Source organism: Pseudorasbora parva, chromosome 21, assembly GCF_024679245.1.
Source record: "Pseudorasbora parva isolate DD20220531a chromosome 21, ASM2467924v1, whole genome shotgun sequence".
In the NCBI taxonomy this organism is placed as follows: domain Eukaryota; kingdom Metazoa; phylum Chordata; class Actinopteri; order Cypriniformes; family Gobionidae; genus Pseudorasbora; species Pseudorasbora parva.
In genome coordinates this window covers 32950129-32970429 of record NC_090192.1, presented here as the reverse complement: position 1 = coordinate 32970429, position 20301 = coordinate 32950129, and the positions used below count along the sequence as shown (strand labels likewise).

Here is a 20301-nt window from a genome sequence, read left to right as displayed (position 1 = left end):
CTAAATAAATAAATGTATGAAATATTGATTTTATATGATTGCTAAGATGTCACTAACAATTTAAGAAATCAGCTGCCAGCTGTGAATTATTAAGTTTACGATCTGATGAGAAAATATAACATTTTTACGAGCTTGAGATTTCATAGGATTTTGATTAATAATTCAGAAATTCTCAAATATTTCTTCTATCATGACTCGTCATATATCTTGTCATGTCATATATCTATATCAGATCTACATATATTTACAACAATATACATAATGTATTATAAATAAAAGCAATTTTGAGACCACAATTTTTAAAAGTATACCAATTTGATATATATATACATATGTACACACGAGTTGTGTTTAAGATGTTGTTTACGCTATTTTATATTTTACAGGTCACATGGTCAATGTCAGAAATTAGATTAGTGACCTAGAATTTTCAAATTTTTGTTTTATCATAACTATATATCAATATCAGATATATGTATATACATAAAACAGTACAAATATGAATATCCAACACTAAGCTACCAACTGCTTTCCAAAAAAGAAAAATGACATTTGAAATAAATTCATACAAACCATTCATATGGGGACTTTTAGAAGAAAAAACATTAGTGTAATTATTAAAATAATTATCAGTGGCACGGCAGATAATAGATAAAACGTATAAATTTGAATCCATACAAATATGACAAAACGTAAAATAGATAAGAATTACAGTGAGAGTGTGTTGGTTAAGTGGCTATTATACTAATATTTGACCTCATAATGAGATGATCAACAGATCAGAATCTATATTCCAGAATATTTTCACAATTATTACAAGCGCAGGCTAAAACAAACAAGTTAAAACACGTGTTTGAAGTGCATAGAGAAATTCAGAGCTTATACACACTAACATAACAGTTTATACACAGCAAGTTCAAACATGTATTGTAATTTCTGTTATAAGCCCCTCTGAGTAAGGAACCTGAAAGCTATACACTAAGAAAAAAAGAACAATGAACTTAGTAACACACAAACGCAATGAACATGAGTGTGTGCAATGAACTTGCACACACTCTGTTAGTCTCTGAACTTCTCTCTATTTGAGCAATACATTAACTGACATATCTTGTTGAACACCGTAGTGGGGAGTCTTGCAGACAGACAGGCCTCATACTGGGCTAAATTACAAGGTATAGACCCATAGTGCCACTCAAACACCCCAAGACAGACACACACAAACACTCCAGACTGATCAATACCTTCTTGCAATCCAGCAATGATGTGATCTATCAGAGCCCTGATAGAAGTCAGTCTCTGGTTTCCTCGTGTCAACACACACTAATGAGCTCCAGGTTGTGTATCTGTGAAAAAGAGAGTTCGGTTAAAATGGAAGCTTATCTATACCAGATATATAATACAATATACAGGTATGCATAATATGTTATAAATACAAAAGTGGTTTCCAAAATGTTGAGACCACCGTTAGGCTACAGCATAACAATTTAATTTAAATGTTATATAAAGAGGTTCGTTTAAATGTTATATAAAGAGGTTAGTAATAAAAGGGTTAGTTCACCCTAAAAGTTAGTTCATCTTTCAATAATTACTTACCCTAATGTAAGTACACCTGTAAGACCCATACGACCTCCGTTCCACACCCGTGTTCCACACCCGTAAGACCTCCGTTCATCTTCGGAACACAGTTTAAGATACCGTATTTTATATTTAGACCGAGAGCTTTTTGTTCCTCCATTGAATGTATGCACACTATACTGTCCCTTTCCAGAAAGGGAATAAAAACATCATCAAAGTAGTCCATATGTGACATCAGTTGGTTAGTTAGAATAACAAAAAACTACGACTTTATTCAGCATTGTCTTCTCTTTCGTGTTTGTTTTCAATCCGCGAACAAAGATTTGAATGGTAATGAGTCAGTGAATCGATTCAGAATTCAGATCGCCAATGTCACGTTATTTCAGCAGTTTGACACGTGATCCGAATCATGAATCAATATGCTGATTCATAACCGTTTGAATCTTTGTTCGCATATGAATTACTTTGATGATGTTTTTATTACCTAGTGTGCATACATTCAATGGAAGAGAAAGCTCTTGGATGAGAAAGCTCTCGGACTAAATATAAAATATCTTAAACTGTGTTCCAAAGATGAGCGAAGGTCTTACGAGTGTGGAACCACATCAGGGTAAGTAATTTTTCATTTTTGGGTGAACTAACCCTTTAAGTATACTAATTTTACACTGTAAAACCCAACAAGTTACGGTAACTCAAACCATTTGAGGAAACCGATTGCTTCAAACCAATTAAGTTTTAAAACCATTAAGTATGAGTACTGAAAACTCATATACATTGAGTTAAATTAACTCATATTTTAGTGTTGTTTAAGTGTTAAAACTTATATTTTAGTGTTGTGTTGATCAATTATTAAGAGTAAACTGAACTTAAAGATTTTAAGTTAATTTTATTAATTCAGTTTGAATTCAGGTAACAAATCTAACTAAGTCTTAACAACTACATGGTTACTTAAATGGTTTTAGGAAACAGATTGCGGCAAATGGTTTAAGTTCATCAAACTCAAAGTGATTAAGTTACATAAGACTAAGCACAAGCTAACATTGGTACAAAATGAAGACAGAACAGGAGGGTATTTTTAAGTAATTTATTGAAATATAACATTTACATCATAAATACAGTATGCCATATGTTCACAAATATAACTAGACAAAAAATTAGACTTTTTCACCAAATAAAACAGCACAAACATGTTTAAAAAAGTCATAACATTTAAATAACCAAACATATAAAATAAAAAAAATTATGTAAAAAGGTACGTTTCCTCAAAAAGCAAAAGCACTGTATGATCTTTAATGTACTCTAAGTGTATTGCACTGACCGAAGACTTGGCAGACATCACCACCTCATCTTTAAAGACAATCAAAGCATCCAGTGGGTTTAAAGGGTCATGAAACCCCCCTGCTGCAGCGGTGTTTTTTCACACCTTCGATTTGAAAAAGCTTGTTAAAAGGGGAGTGGTCGACTGTGAAAAGGTGGGATGGTATTGTGTGGAAAGAGGGAATGTTTGCATAAATAGGGGAGTGTCTGTCAGTAGGTGCTGAGCGGTTCTGAGACATGTTCTTGGTTCACGTTGGCATTGTTTACCACAGAGAGATTAAATGAGGGATGAGTACAGCGAATGAGAGAGCTATGAGTGGCGTGCAGCAGAGATCGCAAATCATTCAGCTCTTCAAAGTTCAAACCAGCATAATTCAGTGAGAAATGAAAATAAATGTTATTCTGCATGACGAAATATTTTGCAAACGTGATAAAACTATATTTGTCCAAATATGCACGCTGTTTGGCAAGATGAACAACGCGCCGACTTGATAAGAGAACGTGAACCACCCAACATGCGATGTGATAAGAGATGTGTAATTCTAGATCGGTGTAAAAGCGAAGAGGTTTGAGGCTAGTCTCGACCGCGCATTGCCGTGATGATCCGCGCTGTCTATCACTCGGCAGCTAAATCTATATTTGTCCAAATATGCATCACACTGTTTCACTAAGAGCCCGAACACATGCGGTTTAGTGCATGGCTGTGACGACAAATAAAACGGAGAGGACGTGGCTTTTGTTCATTAGCCTACAGATTACAGATGGGTTATTTTGCACTCCTGACATAGATAGTCAACGCTTGCAGGTTCGGCGTGCGATTCCTCAGGTGAATTTTACTTTACCGAGCCTTTGTAGCAAAGGCTTCCACAGACGGCGCCGGTTACAGCTTGCTCGGCGCCCTTTACGTTACTTCGTATCAGCACAACGCCTAGCTTTCCTCCGTGACTTTTCCGCACGCTGCTTCCAAAACTTCCCCACCATATCTCTACAATAATGATGTAAGACGAGCCTGACAGAAGTGACTGTCTCATGCATATTAACTAAATTATCTTGTATGCATACTACAGCGCAGGGATTGGACTGAATGAGCTTCATGTCATGAATATATATCGAGAGTCGCTCGGAGCGGTCGACGTCAGCATGTGCCCAGCTGCCCATACTTGGGCCGAAAAGGCCGCGCCGACGTCAGCATTTGTGACGTTGCTCCGACTAAGCTTTTCAAACCGGAAGACAGAAATCGCTCTGAAAAATGCAAAAATAACTATTTTCACATATGCATACCATTAATGAGTACCCTTAGTGTTTTCAATGATGTGCAGCCTATACATATCTGTTTACATCTCAAAAAAAGTGTTTTGGGGTTTCATGACCCTTTAAAGGTAACGTTCCCTCTTCCTCCTCGACAGTAAGGATGGTGACTGTTGGCTTCTGCACCTGGTCAAGCTCCTTTTTCTATATGCATTGGAAAAAAAGTTTGCATGTCACCACATATAAAAATAACCCTTGTCAGGGCAGACACCATATTTCAATTTTCATAAATAAAAAAAACATTGTTATAAGGAACGGATTATTGTTGATTTAATTGGGCGTGTGCTTATTTAAAACCCTGTAGTTCAATTTTGTAAAGATGTTAAGTTGTTTGTCAGCAAGGTTTAATTGGGGGAAAAACATTTTCAGGGGTGTATCAGCCGAATGTTCTAGACCTTGAATTGAATGACGAATTGAATTGAATTGAATTCAAGCGATAATGCACACATTGCAAAACATTTGTTTTTCATGTCAGTATGTCATAAATAGAAAGAGGCAACAGTTTACTGTCAAAGATTTGTCGCTCACATCACGCCGCATCCAGTGTAGACAACATAACGGACTATAAGGGGCTCTTTTGTCCTGTCGCGCTGCTCACATCCGGTGTAGACAAGGTGGAACAAGACAGATTTGATTAACAAATTTTAAATGGATAATGGCAAGACATCCTTGGTGTAAATTACGTTCTTCTTTCAGATCAATATAATCAGAGCGGTATTAATAAATGTCCTGGTTAATCCAAGCATTATAATGGCAGTAAATGGCTGTCCAAAATTTGAAGCCAAAAAAGTGCATCTATTCATTATAAAAGTAATCCACATGACTCTGGAGGGTTAATAAAGTACTTCCGAAGTGAATCGATGGGTTTATATAAGAAAAATATCCATATTTAACTCGTTATAAAATAAGAAAATAACTAGTTTCCGGCGCAACGATGACGTCGGATATAGCGTAAAAAAGCATAACAGCCACGGCGTTGACGGCGGACGCAGCGTAAAAAACATAAATGATGTGACGATGATGTCGGGCGTTGCACAAGCGTTTTGAATCACGAGAGGATATTTTTCTTACACAAACCCATCGATTTAATTCAGAAGGCCTTTATTATTTCCCGGAGCCGTGTGGAGCACTTTTAAAATGGATGGATGCACTTTTTTGGGCTACAAATTTTGGGCTGCCATTCACTGCCATTATTAAGCTTGGACGAGCCAGGACACGTATTAATATAACTCTGATTGTATTCGTCTGAAAGAAGAATGTCATTTACACCAAGGAGGACTTAAGGGGGGGAGTAAATCAGGGTGAACGATTCCTTTAAGCTTGAGCTGAGATTGGTTTATTATGTGTCAAATAAGCTTTTGCTGTGCTCAATGTATATGCTAATGAAAGCCTAAATTAAACGTTTTGAAGACTAGATTTTCAATGGACAGATTAATAAAATTCTTATGTGTTTGGAACAATATGAGGGTTGGTAATTTATGAATCATGACTGAATTTGTATTGGCAAGTGGACTATACATTTAAGACAACTTGAATGATCAACTATCAGTCACTGTAACCACACCATGCATTTATGCTGGTGGCAGCTGAAAGGTTAACATGTTGCTAAATAAATGTAATGTAGTTTTGACATGTGTCCTACCTTGTGTCTTGAAAACATCTCCTGACTCTTCCTTTTAAATAGTAACAGACCTGCCAGGATCGTAGTTTTTTTTATGATTCATGACAAGACTTCTTTCAACCACTGCAAATCTAGCATTGCCAATTACCTTACACCTTTACAAACCCAAGGCAACTTCAGGATAACTGCCAGTGAAAATATAACACGAAATGTTTCTGTTTATATTAGGAAAGCCGACTATAACAACAGCTTTCAAGACTTGACCAGTATTCTCCTGAAGCAATACAACATGACTTTGAATGATAGACAGACTGGACTTTGGACTTTAAGCCTTTTAAAAAAATCATATTGCTTCAGAAGACTTACAAGTTGTGCTAAAAGACATTTATGGTCATAATTACGTTTGCAAAAATAGCAATTCATTCATGAACATTATGTATGAACATTATGTAACTGTTCATAACGTTATCATTTGCATTTTGCACAGTAACGTTACAAAATTCCATTGATTTGTTCAATGTTAATTCTAACTTACTCATAGAATTGTAGCCACGTTGCTGCCATTGCACCTTCGTCTTTGCTCTGAAAAGATTTAAAAGCATGGCAACAATGTGTTAGTGTGAGTTTCAAATGAGAAAACGTCATGAGAAACAAATAACAGTTTAAAATTGTATCTAAAGTTAGCAAAACAGGATCTAAAATGCTCCTCAAGTCACTTTGTTCACCCCGGAGCTTCAGCTGCTTTAGTCAAATTAACTAGCATCACATATGATAGAGGAAACTCGAATTCGATTAACAATACATTTAAAACGGTTGTAATATAAGGAATGCGTGAGTTTGCATTAACGTTACCTTTTGCTTTAACGTAAGTTAGTTAACGTCACTGTGGCACGAGACGAGAGACATGGAAAGATGGCCAACTGTCTCAAAAGCCAGCGTTTATCTGTCCGACTGTGAGAAAGCACAAACATATATTTTTTAATTCCCCGCTGACAAACTGCAGTGTAAAACAGCATAATTAACTCCAAACGTGTACATTAGCGTTGATAACACTGGTGCAATAGCGCATTTGCTCCTAATGTTAGATTGTTTGCTGGCTAACTTTACACACAACATTACTGAGCTGGTTAATCTTCGGATAAACATAAAAGAGTTACGAAAATAACACTGAAAACGTTCAAACATGAGCGAAATATGAATAAATAAGTTTGAAACGCTTACCTTTTGTTTTTCTTGACTGTAGCGCGAGCCGTCCTGCTGTGACTGGACTGAAGGAGGGAAAATGGTGCGGTTTTTGTTACCACGGAAACTCACTGGGATGATACTTTGACATGTCTAAATGTAATGACTTTAAACGAGCTTAATGTAAGACTGTAGGCTTAATATGAGGTAGATTAATGTATATACTATTGTTTATTTATTTATTTTATCAGCTTTTAGTCTTTCCTGTAGCTCAATGAGTAGAGCATGGCGCTAGCAATGCCAAGGTCATGGGTTCGATTCCCAGGGAAAGCAAGACTTGACAAAAATGTAAAATGTGTACCTTGAATACAATGTAAGTCGCTTTGGATAAAAGCGTCTGCCAAATGCATAAATGTAAAATGTAAATGTAGTTATTTAATTGGCCATAGATGTAAAATACTAGATTAAATAAATATCTGTAACTTAAACCATTAGAGTTAAAAAGTTTTAGTAACTTATCTAGATTGAGGTTTGCTTACAATAATACATTTTTGAGTTAACATCACACATATTTGTTAAGTTGAATTAACTTTTTTGGTAACATTAAGTAAAATGAACTTATTTCATTTAGTGAATTTCACTGTTAGGTTTTACAGTGTACTAATGTCATAAAGAGGTCTATGTCAGAATTTTGATTATATATCTCAAATATTTATGCCTATGCCATAACTTTTCTAAAACATCTATTTTTCAGGTTTAAATGGAAAAAAAGCTGAAATTTTAAATCTGCCTCAGACTTCAGGCCCACCTATACACATTCCAATATTAACCTTCAATATTACACGCGCAAGTATCTGATCATCTCACCTTCTAATCCAACCCCTACCATTCGCTTTTAATGAAAATCTGATAAAAATATATGAGGTCATCACCCTGTCTTATTTTCCTTTTATAAAAAGAATTAAACACTTTTATCTTTAATTAAAAGGTTAGTTATTACCAAAAAAGGATTTGAGACAAAAATGTAATTTAGTAGTCTAACATATGTGTGCTTTTGGTCTTTGCCAGCTTTGACTACATCCCTGAGCTTTAAGCACGTTTTAACACTGCTCTAATGGAAATTGTGCTAACACTTTAGTAATTGTATCTCAGATGCAACAGACAGCCAAAAAGAGACACTTTGTCTAGAATGATCTCACTGATGAAGGACTGTAAAGTAAATATTGGTGCCGAGATTGAAGCGTCTGCCTAATGGAGACGATTTTTATGACCTCTCCTAAAGCGCTGGGGCAAGATGAGGGCCTTCCCTCTCTGTCTCTCTCTCTCTCTTTCAGATCAAAGCAATAGCTTGGTTGGTCTCCAGGGTCTCATTGCTCTTCCAGAGTTGAAGCAGCTCACGGTGGCTCTGATTGCAGTTAGTGGCGCTGGAGGGGAGAGCAGATAAAGGGGATCTGTCTTTCTAGCGCCCCAGGATCAGCTTCATCACCTGGGCATCAATACGTCCCATCAGACCCTCTGTCACTGTGGCTCATTTGAATGCACTTGATGTGGGAAAGCTGGAAGGCAGATTGGAGATGTTTAGTCGAGACACAAAAATAAGCATTCATCTACACCTATAATAAAAAGATTGCTTTTTGATCAGCTAAATCCTCTTAGCAAACCCTACTGATTCCTGAAAAAAAGCATGCTCCACAGTTTTTCTGCCATTAGTTTAATGTTATATCATTAGATCATAATTATAATATCTTTAACACAAATGGAACACTTAATTTGATATGTCTTATTATTTTATCAAAAGTATGTCTCTCGCTTATATTCTCAGAATGTCATTACATTAGTGTGTTATATTATATATTTGTCCCTACTCATTTGTCATACATAATGCAAATCATTTTAATTGTGCCTTGCATTAATAGGTCAAACTAGTAGCAAAACAATAAATAAAATCCTGTTTTTCAATTCAATTGTTATAGTGAATGCAAGATTAGCCAATGGTTATAATAAACGAGTCATTATTCTTGTACTGTATATGACAGTGTCAATTCATATTAAGTCATATTCACATTTAATGAATGTTTATGAATATGAAAATGTAAGAAGCAGGAGAACCCCCCAAATTCACATAAATATCATAAAAAAACCTAATGCTTAATTCATAACTTGTCTTGAGTCCTATAGCCGGTTGTGTCCCAGTACTCAAAAATCAGATTTTGTTTGGATATTTTCCAGAATTGAAGACTAATGAGAAAAGACAGAATACTAACTGTTAATTACTGCCAGTGCCACAGAAATCTCCTCGAGGAGTAAAATGGAAACAAACATCACATTTAATACGCTACGTATAATTTGTGGTATAAAGTAAATGGAAAGAAACATCACATCATATTTGCTGGGCCTACAGATGCTGGTAGCTGACAGTTTTCATTAGAGCGAAGACAGACACGTAGACAGACAGGGAAGCAGGGGAGTCGAAGGAAAATCTCTGAAGATACTCCCAACGCAAATACCAGAGTCTCTGCATACTGTTAAAGTTGACAAAACCATAAAAAGCCTCACAAAGGGATCACAGTGGCTGGATAATGGTCATAAAACGGCCGTTTCCATGTGGTCGGAAGCCTTGTAAGCAGGTTATCTGGATGTTGGGCTGTCTGAGGGGTGAAGAGGGCTCCTGGCTCTATTGTTATACTGCCTGAAGGAGGTTGGGAGGAAAAATTAGCTCAGAGACCAAAGCATTTGATTATCAACAGAGACAGACGGCACATCCAGACCTCTGCTGACCCTCACCCACGCTGTCAATCATATAACGCTCATGCTCAGCATTTGTGCAGACACACACACTATTTTAATTTAACGTGAGCACATGCAACCTAAACCGAAGAACCAACATGTTTACCATGCTAAAGGGATAGTTCACCACAAAATGAAAATGACCCCATGATTTAATCACCCTCAAGCCATCCTAAGTGTATATGACATTCTTCTTTCAGACGAATATAATCGGAGTTAGATTAAAAAATGTCCTGGCTAATCCAAGCTTATAATGGCATTAAATGACAGCCAAAAATTTGAAGCCGCAAAAAATTATAAAAGTAACCCACACAGCGCCGGGAGGTTATTATAAAGCATTATGAAGCAAATCGATGGGTTTGTGTAAGAAAAATATACATTTGTAAAGTTATAAAGTAAAATATCTAGCTTCAGACAGACCACCTTTCGTATTCAATTTACGGAAAAAGTGTAACTGGCACACTGACAACATCGGATGTAGGGTAAGCATTTTTGAATGGCCAGAGGCGTTACAATTTCTTCGTAAGTTGAATATAGTAGGCGGTCTGGCAGAAGCTAGATACTTTACTTTATAACATTTTAAATAGGGATATTTTTCTTACACAAACCCCTTTGCTTGAGAAGGTCTTTATTAACCCCCGGGAGCTGTGTGGATTACTTTTATAATGGATGGATGCACTTTTTGGGCTGCCATTATAATGCTTGGATTAGCCAGGACATTTTGTAATATAACTCTAATTATTTTTGTCTGAAAGAAGAATTTCATATACAGATGGCTTTATGGTGAGTAAATGATGGGATCATTTTTGGGTGAACTGTCCCAATAATTCTAAACCTTGCTCAAACAGCAATTGATAGGATAATTAAACGTCTGTCCCTGTGACAGACTGAGCCTAGTATGTGGTAGGGGTCTGTCACCCTTGGTGATAGATTGATAGGTGACAGGTGAAGAGCCCATAACCAGATGAGACAGTACTGATTATGGAAAACAGCCAATAACACTTGGTAGTGCTTCTTAACGGGTGAATCACAACACAAAAATGGGTCACATGTCTGTTTGTCTGTGGACAGCAAGGAATACACACACACACACACACACACACACACACACACACACACACACACACACACACACACACACACACACACACACACACACACACACACACACACACACACACACACACACACACACACAACCGTTCAAAAGCTCTGGGCTTTACGATTTTTGCAAGTTTTTAAAAGAAGTTCTAACCAAGGCTGCATTTATTTAAAAAATACAATAAAACAGTAATGAGCCCCTAAAGGGACATTGTGGGTGGAAAAAAAATATGAGATGGGAGGTAAAGATATATATTAAAACTTTTGCATTCCCACAAGAAACATTGGTGTTCACTTACAAAATGTTTGCGCTCCACAGAGAAATGTTTTGTTTGCTTGCAATGAACCATGTCTGTTTAGGGGCTCCGTAAAACAGTAGTATTGTAATATATATATATATATATATATATATATATATATATATATATATATATATATATATATATATATATATATATATATATATATATATATATATATATATATATATATTTTTTTTTTATTTAAAACAACTGTTCGCTATTTTAGTATATCTTAAAATGTTATTTATTCATTTGTTGGCAAAGCTGAATTTTCAGCATCATTGCTCCAGTATCACATGATTTGTCAACAAACATTTTAATGTGCTGAGCACTTGCTTGGGGGGGGGGGGGGGGGGGGGAGAGAGAGAGAAGAATTGCTGTTTCATGCATACTGAGCTTTTTACACTGTTAAAGACTTGGATTCCCATCCTAAACATAGACAACGTTTCAAAAACTAATGTTGGACGTTTGATGGAGTATTTCTGTGTCAAAAATACTCCTTCCGGTTTCTCACAAGTTTCGGAGAGTTTTTTTCGAGTATGGGTCGGCTTGACTTCGATAGAGCGGAAGGTCCTTGTATGGGCCGTACGGGCTCTTCTCCCGGTAGGGTGCGTGCGCGTGTGACTAGAGCGAGAGAGGAAATGCAGGCCCATAAACACTCGCTCAGCTGCAGATCCACTCGTCCGTAAACACTTCTGTCGTTATAGTCCACGCCGCGCTCCACTTTATTCCTATGGGTGACATCAAGCGACTTCAACGCTTCAGCACAGCATTCCGGGAAGGCAGCGCTGCATTTGAACCAATTTGAACGCAGAAATGACGGGAAGCTTCACAACATCGCTTCAGTCGCGTCGCAAAGTGGATCTCCACGGTCACTACTGTCACAGGACTTCACCAAGTCATACCAAAGAAGTGTGTTTTTGACGGAGCGGTCCCAGCGATAAAGGTTCAAATGTCTATGCTGTTGGCTGTCGTCGCGTGAGTAAACATCAATAAACAAATCATTACCTGTATTAGCTGAATCTGATGCCATGGGCTTCTCCACGCTTGAGGACGTCACCGCTTTGCGCGCTCATCATTCTTTAGCTCCGCCCACACGATACGCCTCCAGGCACTCGTTTTTTTCCGGAAAGACTTGGTACAGCCCATATTTATTTCTTTTATAAATAAAACTAAAGACTTTTCGGAGATATGAAGGATGCAATACTACTCTATAGGTACTCAAGATTGACATGAGATTGACTGAAACTGAGTGTTTCACCCCCCCCCCCCTTAAGAAACATTTCAAAATCATTGTTTATATCAGATGTGCTGCCTTATATTTTTGTGAAAACATTTATATATATATATATATATATATATATATATATATATATATATATATTTTTCCATGATTCTTTCAATCTTGTTGAAAAATAGCCCGTATTTACTGTGACTTTAGATCAATTTAATGCATATTGCTGACTTTTGAACAGTACTTTACCTCACAAATTTTCAATCTTCAATGTTTTACATTATAGCAGTCTTCCGTGGCCAATCTGAACGCTCATTATAGTGCATACCTCTTCATGTCTTTCTCTTTTCTTCCATGTTCAGACGGGATAAGCGCAAATTGCTCCATTTGGCTTGAATCTGCCATTCCATTACCCTTTAGCCCCTCTGGGAATGGACATATCCATGCTCCTTATGACCCCTGACCTTTCTCCATCAGGACATGGGGGTGAAACACAGGGGTCTTCTTATGGTCACCCTGACTCCGTGGGTCCACAGGGATGTCCCCCTGAGATGTTCTTCTACTGATGTTTTTCATGACTTTTCTCTGGAGACCTGCAACAAATCGTGGTAAACTAATGGTATATTTGTTTTTTAATGGCATCAGCTGGAATGCGGGAGTAAAATGCCATGACATATACTTGCTACTAGAGAAATGTTCATTCTCTATTTTTAACAGGAGATTTTTTTTGCCTTTTCACAAATCAACATTGCATACATTTGAATTAGTTGAAAGACTGATAAACCTTATATGGACTTTTTTTCAATAAGACTGCAGATAGTCCTTTGCATGACCCTTCATTAATCTTGAGATGCTGATAAACTCATTCAGTGAAGGAATAGCTGGAAATTCAACACGGTCTGATTTATTGTCGGGCCAGCAGTAGATCAAGCTAACATTTTTGTGTTTCCTCGTTGGTCTACTGGATGCGGCTGGTGGTCAGAGAGCTCAAGCCAAAGAGCCACTGATTTACAGACAGCTCATGATCTTTGTTTGGGCAAACGCTCGAGCAGATCATCTGTTAGGTTCACATTATTCTCATAGTAACTTGGCAAACAGAAGTAAGCCCAGGCCATTTCCTGAAAATCAATACCAACGTACTCGGCAAACTGAGAAGGGACATCAAGACATGGCTCAGTAACTTGGGAATTACTTAATATTTGTCCTGTGAAATACATTGCTTGAGGGCACGAGACACGAGAAACAAAGGAACATAGCATAATATGATTACTAAACAGTAAGAATTGTTATCCAAAATCGAACATGTCAGACAAAATTTCATTAATATATCAGGCAAGTGTCAAATAAGTGTCTTTCTTATCCAGATCTAACAGAAATTATATGCTTGAGTAAATAAATAAATGTCCATACGAATGCTTAATTTTTCCCCAAGAAGAGTTTCTGTCTCCACAAACATTCAAGGATTTATTGCATTGAAGTAATACTTTTGGAGACTTTTGGACACTTAAGTCCCAGACAGTTTTGACTTTCATTGCATTAGATATAAAAAACCAAACCAAGAGGCATCAGTAAAAAAAATTATGATAGAGTTTTTCCACAGAACTAACTTTTCTGAGACACTGAGACACACACAAGGTCATGGTCATATTCAAGCAAGGTCATATTCAAGGTCATGGGATGTATGACATCATATTTGAACAATATATTTATTAAAACTTTGGTTTAGGTGTCCAAATGCTTTTAAGGGGCCACTGTGCACTTGTGAAAGTACAATGACCTGAATGACCAGTACAGGTGAGTAATAGAGATGGAACCTTAAAGCTGGGGGGGGGGGGGGGGGGGGGGGGGGGGTGAGTTCACAAAGCAGAAATACATTAAGATTGAAGTGAGGAACATTTTTCACTCCAAACTCTTTTATAACTATAAATACGATAGCAAATTCTCTGACTGATCTACAATGAGCCTGTGGGGTCTCTCAGCCTACTAGAGAGACCCTCAATTCTGGGTACGTTTTCCCCTCCTAATGAAACCTTTCCTATACTAACATCTAACAGATGAAAGTCCACCTTTTTCATATTTCTCTCTGATTGCAGTAATGGCCTTATTTATGAGTGTCCATTCCAACTGAAGCCCAGAGCTCAGGCCAGGCGGAGCTGGAAGCGTGATGGAAATTAATCTAGTAATCTTAAGATCCTTTCCTCATTTTTCAAAAACGACCCCAATTCATCACTAAAATCAATGACTTAGATCGGATCGTGCCAGGTCGTTAGGTAAGTCATGATTAGATCGGAAAAATCAAGGCCAAAAATGTCCCAGAAGTCAAAGGAACTACTGAAATGAGAGCTTGTGAATGCACAGAGGAAACAGCTATTTTTAATACAACATGTTGTGATAGCAACAAGTGTAATGCGAGTTTAAGAAATGTGACCTTTGGGACTTCCCTTAGCTACTGTTTAGTTAGTGTAATTATAAATGGCGTGTTATTCTTCTAATATCTCTAACACATGCGCTCCAAAGAGGGAACTGCACACAATGGATCAAAGTCCTCATCAATAAAGGCCCACAGCCGGATCCAGAAGCCCCCTCAAACTTACCAGCATCCAGGCCTCTCGCCCACCTTCCCATCCCTGATTAAAACAGAGATGGGGCCCCAAAATTCAGCACATGTGGGCGATTACAAGGAAAACCTTCAGCAGCGCAATTATCGGCAACCGAAACTAAATTAATCATTGGCATTAACTAAAATAAGTTTAAAAATTTAAAATAAAATTGATTAAGCTAAAATACATTTTCATGACTCCGCAATGTACAAAAACTACTGAAACAACAGCCACAAAATTGTAGATATACATATAATAACTATAACTATAACAAAAGTATATGATATAATTGTGGAGTAATTATACAGGAAAATGCCACAAGACAGCAATGATACCAGATGGTCCTGGGAAATGTAACAATATTAAAAATGTTGATACAATATAAATCATACCAGGTAATGTATTAACTTTATCAGCACTAAATTACTATGAGTAAACAAAAAACATAGAATGAAAAATTACCCCCCCCCCCCCCCCCCAAAAAAAAAATAATAATAAAAAAAAAATTAATTAATTAATTAATTATTTAATTACCCTCAAGCAAACTTATGTGTATATGACTTTCTTCTTTCAGCCAAACATTTTATAACGGAAATGTAAGGTACCTTGATTTTTTGAGCCAAAAAAAGGGCATCCATCCATCATAAAAGTTATTCATTCTTCTGACATTTCTCTTTAAAAGTCTCGTTTTAGACTTCTAATTCATGACCGTGCTTTCATGTTTGTCTAGAGTTTACTCTTCTGCAGGTACATTAATGGAAGCCATAAATATAGATATTTTTCTTATTAAAAAAATGCATCGCTTTGTTTCAAAAGGCCTTTATTAACCCCATGGAGCTGTATGGATTACTATTATGATGGATGGATGGATGGATGGATGGATGGATGGTTTTCAAAAAACAAGGTAGCATTCAGTCCTATTATAATTATAAAGCTTAGAAGAACCGAAATATTTTTACAAATAAATTTGATTGTGTTTGTCTAAAAGAAGAAAGTCATATACACCTAGGATGGTTTGAGGGTGAGTCAATCACAGGATTTTTGTTTTGTGTTTTTTTTGTGTTAACTTTGTGTTAAATTTGTGTTAACTAACCCTTTAAAGCAAATTAAATTAATATGTTTGGTCAAATAAATACATTCAAATAGAACAAATATAAGAGAGATAAAAACAAAACTATAAAAATAAAATATGACATAAAAATGTAGGGACTCTCAGTGGCTTGGCTTACTTCTGGTAGCCCAAACACACTAATTAATTTAGAAGGTTAAATATATACGGCTGTTTGGCTGTGCTAGTAGTCAGAGGCAAAGAGGGGTGTATTTTTCAAAAAGAGGACTTAGAAATCGCAACGCTTTTTTGACTCTTGTGTAGGAGTGCGTTTCCCGTACAAGGACGTAACTCACTGCTTAACTACCATAATACAATGCATTGTTGAAGAAATCAACTAGTCACGACTGTTTCCCAAAACCGTATTGTCGCAAATCTGTCATTTAACCACATTAGTTAATGATGTCACACAGGTGGTGGAGTAATAACTGCTTTTAATGAATTATTCTGAGATCGAATTAATGCTAGATTTTTGGCTATAAATTATGGACATGCCATCTGAGGACTAATTCTTATTTTTCTCAGTTATTTTGCTTTATTTCCAGACTTGTTCTTACGTACTAGAGCATGTCCGCACATGTTCACTCTTCAAAAAAGATGCTTTAAATCGCTTGACAAACTAAAAAGACATAAATGACGTGTATGTATTCAAAAAATTAAAGATATAGATTGTACTGAATGTCAGCTTGCTTATTTTGCTCAAGATAAGGATTTATTAAGTCCACATGTCATGCAAACTAGAAACTATGCCCTAACACGGGTCGTTTGCGATGTTGTTTGCGAATGTTCGTTGGAACTATGTTTTCGGGAAACACCAACATGTTGAACCATGTTGATAACGACAGAACTTGCAACCAGATTAAAAAAAAAATGGTATGTTGCTTTTTTTGTGACCCATTAAATGTTTTACTAATTCTTCCTTTAGCTACTGCAGTCATCCAGGTAGCTGCCCTTGATTACAAGGACAGATGCATCCCAATTAGCATGCCGGTCCGATTAACACTACCACCTGTACTTGAGAAAACAGGGCAATACTCCTGACTGATTCTGTGAATGGGCTTTAAAAACTTGGTCCAAGAGATGAGTCATCCTGCAGCTTCAGCTCACATCACGCTGCAATCAAGAACATTGAAACCTAAAGAGCCGGGAAGCACTTGGGAACAACTGCTTCCATGAATCCCTGCAGTGAAGTACAGTGGCCAAATTAATCTCTTCATCTTCTCTTCGGACATCTCTTATCCTCCACTGTCATAAACTTGGCCGCTCTCAAGATTTACAGTCACGTCTTCCTCTCCCTCCCATGCTGCTTTTGAGTCTAATTACTTTAATGTTTAAGCCTCGACCATCTTTTTAGACACAAATTTTCTTCTTTTCATGAACCGAACGCCAGAAGAGGCTAAGAATAACACTCCTCACCCTACTTTTCTAAATGGATGATATGTGTCCTTGCATCATGGATTTACTTCAAGCTGTACAATAATGAAGTCATTTTCCTTCAAAAGACTTGCATCTTTAGAGATCACCTGGCATATTTAGCTACTTAAGCCTCGTTTTAGCCACAAATAAACCTCACTAAATGATCAATGATATGTCAAAATATCAGGGACTATTAAACTCAAATGCAGCACATAAATGGAGACATCTTACATGTGAAGAATGGGAATAATTTGATATGGTAAGCTGGTGACCACCCAAAAATGGCTATACTTATTTGACTTTATTTGGACTCAAAGATTGATATATGTGAACCCACCTGGTTTGATGAGTTTACAGTGGGTTTAGTAGTCATTTTTCTCTCCAAAACCATTTGAAGGCCTCCAAAACACATCCTTGGGCTGTCATTGTTCTTCATAGGGCAGACATTTCTCAAGCTGAAATATTTCCATGTGATTCCTATGTGCCAGGAATGAGACAATATCAGTGACATCGAACTGTTTATGACAAGATATGTAGAGTGGCACGTTTAGCTTCAAGGACAATTTTACCACCACCACCCAAAGAGCAAGGGTCAATTATTATCACTAAACCATTTTCAGAACACTTTAAAAAAGTGTCCCTTAATATTAATGAGAACTGTTTTAAAACAGTTTCTTGTATTAAAGACTAAAGTTTACATTTTCATGTGTACATTTGACAGGTGTTTCTCCAAAGTGACTTACATTGCATTGAAGGTATATGTTTTTAATCAGTCCATGCATTCCCTGAGGAAACTAAAGCTCAAACAATAGAGCATGGCATTATAAACACCAATGCCATGGGTTTGATTCCCAAGGATTTTTTATTTATCTTGGCTAAATGGAGAATGACAACAAAATACAAAGAAACAAACAAAGCCATCACCTTGGCATTGCTAAAACCATGTTACACCATTCCCCCCAACAGAAAATTCTCTTATCATTTAATGACCTTGTGACAACAATGACAATGTCCTTCAGTATGACTTTCTGTCCAACTTATAAAGAGAAATTCAGCAGAATAATTGTTGGAATACAATAAAAGTGAACGGAAATGAATACTGTCAAGGTGTAAAAGTATCAAAAAATGGGTCAAAATGTATTTTATGCTAAAATGTATTATTAGCAGTAGTTTTAATGATTTTTTAAATATAATCTTGTGTTCCCCTTTGAAGTGTCCTGAGGCCCTTTGGTTGAGAACCAATGGTTTAAATGTGGTAAAACTTTACTTTAAAAAAACATTTTATGTTATACAATGAGAGGCTTTGTAAAAGCATTAATGCTTATGGTCCATCAAACACCAGTGTTATGACCTTATGTATCCTGTACACTGTTGCATTCTACATACGTCAAAAGCTGGAGATGAAAGAAAATGTCGACAACAGTTCTGCCAGTCTTCATTTGAATTCTTCTACCAGGAGCTCAGCTAACCCCACCGTCTCCCCCTCTTGTGTCACTGCTGACGGAAGCAGGAAGTGAGCAGTGATGTCTAAAGAGATAATGTAATCTAGTTCTGAGGTCACTGCCATTAGAGAGCTGTTTTTTTTTAGTGTTCACTAAAACTGGGTTAAATCATTGGCTCGTTCTAGCTGGGAAACAACCGTTGGATGTGAAAGGAGCACATGAGCATCTGTGGCAAATGACGTACTTTGACTTTCTTTATCTTAAGGGAAACCTCCTGCTTGTATGTTAAAAACACTGTTGTGACCTTCAGAGCTTATTGTCAAAGTCAGAATACCTCGTGAGAGGAAAAAAGAGAGAGACAGTCTCATAACTAAAGGCTGACGGGGGCAGAGAAAACTACTGTAGAAGAACAAAAGCAATCAAGGAGAGAGCCTGCACTATTCCACCAAGCGTGGCTTCTCTCTTTACAGAGAATAATTAAGTACAAAGGAGGTAGTGGTCACAGAATGGATTCTATTATTACATTTTTTTTTCTTTTTTCATTTCTTATTGTTCCCTGAAATTTCATTTCAGCTCAAAAATAAAAGTGCGGAGAATGGTCTGTGTGTGAGTGTGTGTGGGGGAGTCTGTGATAAAGGAACTATTGCTACACCATCAAAGGTAATAATAGACATTTTATATCTGGTGTGGTCTTTCTTGTCTCTGTTAGATTTAAAACTGCTCCATTGCTTGGGGCTGTAAACAGAACGTGGATAGAAATGGAACATCTAGACTGGGCATACTGTACAGTACTTGGAGTGCCTAGAAATGAACAGTCTGGAAATTGGTGAATCGAGACTACTAGACTGATTGTAGAACATAGTTATAATCTATATTACTGTATATACAATACCATTCAAAAGTTCGAGGTTGGTAAGCTTCTTTTTGTATATTGAAAGAAGTTTCTTAGTTTTATGTAACCCCATTTAAACTGTTATTCACTTACATTTTTTTCCTTTTAAATCTCACCTGCATTTGCATACATTGATATGACCCATCAAGATGTGTCTCTAACACTTTACAATACGCTTTCACTTGTTAACATTAGATATTAATTAACATGAACTAACAATGTACGATACTTCTAAAGCATATTTCATCTTGGTTAATGTTAATCTCAGCATTTACTAATATATTTTTAAGATCAAAAGTTGTATCTGTTCACATTAGTTAATGCACTGTGAACTTACACAAAAAATTACATTAAAAGGTTAATAAATGCTTTATAAATTGCCCATTGTCAGTTCATGTTAGCTAAAGAGTATGTTT

General features: G+C 36.7%; 2 long non-coding RNA genes across 2 annotated transcripts in view; both read right to left on the bottom strand.

Moving 5' to 3' along the window:
• Window positions 1–4264: 4264 nt before the first annotated feature.
• Window positions 4265–7118, bottom strand: LOC137055662 (uncharacterized). Its single transcript, XR_010900049.1, has 4 exons — window positions 7043–7118; window positions 6674–6772; window positions 6357–6403; window positions 4265–4344 (listed from the first exon to the last, which is right to left on the bottom strand). It is a non-coding gene; the product is annotated as an uncharacterized lncRNA (long non-coding RNA).
• A 5650-nt stretch (window positions 7119–12768) lies between these two features.
• LOC137056306 (uncharacterized) overlaps window positions 12769–20301 on the bottom strand; it is a 29479-nt gene continuing 21946 nt past the window's right edge. The window contains exons 4-5 of the long non-coding RNA XR_010900293.1: window positions 17889–18028; window positions 12769–13020 (exon numbers count right to left, since the gene is read on the bottom strand). This is a non-coding gene — a long non-coding RNA (uncharacterized lncRNA). The remainder of the gene's footprint in view (window positions 13021–17888; window positions 18029–20301) is intronic.